Source organism: Pteropus vampyrus, unplaced genomic scaffold, assembly GCF_000151845.1.
Source record: "Pteropus vampyrus isolate Shadow unplaced genomic scaffold, Pvam_2.0 Scaffold21342, whole genome shotgun sequence".
Taxonomy (NCBI): Eukaryota; Metazoa; Chordata; class Mammalia; order Chiroptera; family Pteropodidae; genus Pteropus; species Pteropus vampyrus.
Window position 1 is genome coordinate 1 of NW_011910123.1, and position 3,255 is coordinate 3,255.

Genomic DNA, 3,255 nt, shown 5'->3' on the forward strand with positions numbered 1-3,255 from the left:
TCCAGGAGGAGGGATGAGAATTTGTGTTTTTAGCCAGCCTCTCCAGATTTGTCCTGCAGGCAAGCTTGACAAACTCTGATCTAGGCCAGTGATTTGCAGATTATTTTTAACAGAGATGCAGAAGCCTGGGCTGCTCTAGTGAAGTTGGGGAGGGGTCCTCAGCCTCACCCGCCCACGTTCCTTCTCCTCTCTTTCTTCGAAGGATGGACTCGTAGAGAACTTGATGACCACCGATCTAGTCCAATGGCTGAGGCCCAGAAAGGGAAGTGACAGCCACTTTGCAAGCCGGGGGGGCGGGCACTCAGGTCTCCCTCTCTATCTAAAGCTGGGAGGACTTTTACAAATCAGAGAAATAAGCAGAGAAGGAGGGGAGGTCTGACTCTGAGCCGGGCCCCAGGCAGTGAGCTCAGGTTTTTAATAGAGTTTTTGTAGCAGGGCGGCCACATACATGTGGCGAGCAGAGTCGATGTCAGAACAAAATCTACAGGAGGCTTAAAACACCAGGGCCCTTCCCCGAGTGAGAAAGGCGGTAGTTCTGTGTTAAAGCGACAGGTGCGTAAGTGGGAAGGGAAGCCACCCAGTTTCACTTGCCCGTGGAGATTTGGGATCGGCGTTTTAAGGAGGAGGCAGAACATGAGGGGGATTCGCTTCGGTTTCTCTGACCCGCCTCGCTCCAGGGGAGAGGTCTCTCGCAGCCTGGCATTTGTGCAGACTGGAAACCCGGGGTGTGGCAGGGGGGCCTGGAGGGGGGGGTGCAATCTGTTTGCCCAATCTCTCAGGCCTCTTCCCAAGTGGGGCCGTTGATACAAGTGGGTCAAGGTTAAGTACCTGAGGATTACTCTGTGTTTTATCTCAGCAGCAAATGGTGCTCAGATGAACAGAGGCCAGGTCAGGAGGCAGCGTGGGGTGGGAGGCGCCCTCGGGGGTCACAGTCCTTTGCCTTCTACCAGTTATTATTGTTTTAAGAGGAGGGAAATCAGATAACAAAACAAGAGAGAATGAGAATGATGTGGGTGGGGAGAGACAAGAAAGAGGAAGAAATTTCTGTTTCCGTGCACGAAGGAAGACAAGAAAACATGATTGAACAACGTGTATTTTGATGTTTACCTGAAGGTTGTTTATTTAGCTCTGTAGTCTCTTTAGAAAGATACAGAAAACCCCACTGACCCTTCGCCACCAACCCTATCCTTCAGAGCCCACTCTCCCCTCCTGTCCGGTTCCCGATGACGCGCGACACGGACAGGCCATGTCTTGGATGGCTGTGCACAAGTCAGGGTCGCCTGGGAATGGCCACAGCCCACAGGCCTGCTTCCCTCCCTAGAGCAAGTCTTCTGGCCTCCTGAAGGAGGAAGGGACGGGTTCCAACCAGGAGCTGACCCCGCCAGCCTGGGCTTGAGCTCTGAGCTGTGCTGTGGTCCTCTGGGGTTGGTTCCGTGTGTATCTACTCTGGAGATCACTCAAGAAGGAGCTAGAAGGAGTCTGGAGTGGGCCTCAGTACCCGGTCAACATGGTCTGAGGCCACCTCTCCAGGTCTCCCAGGAAGACAGTCACAGGAGCCGGCAGGTAGAAAATGCTCTGCAACACCAACAACCCACAGAGACGGCTGAGATTCGTTGCAGAATGTTTCTACAGGCCCAAGAGAAACCCAGGTTTCACCTAATGCAATAGAGACTGTTAAACACACACACACACACACACACACATCACGTCTTCCCCTGGGATCTATTCAGAGATTCAGAAAAGCCAGGTCTAAACCAACCCAAACGTGCTACCAGCGTCCTTACCCTCCTCCGTGCATCTGGCAGGCCACCAGAGTCCCATTTCCCTCGCGGCCCTGTCTTATGTGCCACCATATTTCTACGGAATCAGCAGCCCTGGCTGTTCAGTGAAGGAGGGAAGAACCGAGAGTGATCTTCCCACGGTTCAGACCTTGAGTGACACTCGTCACCTTGCCCACAGCAGTGCTTCCTAAATCGTACCCTATCTATCTATCTATCATCTATCTATCTATCTATCTATCTATCTATCTATCTATCTATCTATCTATCTATTTAGTTTTTATTCGTGCCCTTTTTAGTTTTGGAAACTTCCCATTTGAAACAATTAAAGGAGCCTGCATGACTATGATGAGCAAATGCACGGTTTCCAGTTGGACCCCATAATGCACTTTTATAATGCATCCCCATTATTACTTTCGGGAATTCTTGAAGGAGCAGGATCTACAAATATGAACCTATGGGAGTTACGCCCAGAGAGAAGGCCTCTCCGTTAGACGCCTTCGTTCTTGCTGATTTCATTATCTGCCACTCTCACGGGATAACAAAAACTGTCATTTTTTTCCCTTCAGTATTTGTTAGACGCTGGGGCTTTACAGACATTATCTCTCATCTTCTTTCTTTATTTTTTCGTGTATCATGCACGCGCAAGAGCCATGCTCATCTTCTCTGTATCATTCCGATTTTAGTACATGTGCTGCTGAAGCGAGCATTCTCTCAACCTCGTTTTAAAACAAACCAAAAAAGCAAGTATCGTGACCACTTTTAGACATGGCGGCTGAGGAGGAGGGCGGCCCCCCGCCTTCACCCCTTCCTGAAATTCACTCCGCTTTCGTCCGCGCTCACGGTGGCTCCCAGCTCTCTCCTTTCCTCAATATCCCGCTCCTTTGTATATTTGGCTTCTTTTGTGCGGAGCCCCATTCCCTCTTGTCAGCAAAGCATTGCTCTCTCTTCGACACTGGGTTCTGCATTTTATGGGGAGCCTTCCTGGACACCTTCACCCCTCTTCTTCCCCTCAGCCTCTCAGCCATTCGTTTCTCCACTAGCTTTCAACGCCATCACTGTAACGAGGCGTATGTTTTAGAGCCTTCTCTTCCACCGCATGTTCCTATGTGCACCCAAGATGTTTTTCAGTTGTGGGTCAATGAAGACTCATTTTGAGAGGCCTTAAGCAAAGCGAACAGAGAGAGAGGAGTTGGGCAGCAGTTGTTTAAGCCGCCGAGTTTGGGTAACTTGCTACACAGCAATCAATAACCAGAACAAGGCCTACCTCAGAAGATGGTTGCAAGGATCTAATGAGATTTCTGTAGAAAATGCTCAGTGATAGTTGGATATAAGAATAGCTCAATTAATATGGCTAGTTAATTAATAATTATTCACATCTTTCTAGCCTGGCTGTTATCTTGGTAATCTCTAACCTGAAAAACAGTGATTTTTGGCATTTTTAGAGGTATACCATTTAGAATGTAGGTCGCTAATC

General features: G+C 49.3%; 1 pseudogene; it reads right to left on the bottom strand.

The window, feature by feature from the left end:
• Positions 1-2,372: 2,372 nt before the first annotated feature.
• On the bottom strand, positions 2,373-2,488 carry LOC111735270 (annotated as a pseudogene).
• Between the last annotated feature and the right edge of the window lie 767 nt (positions 2,489-3,255).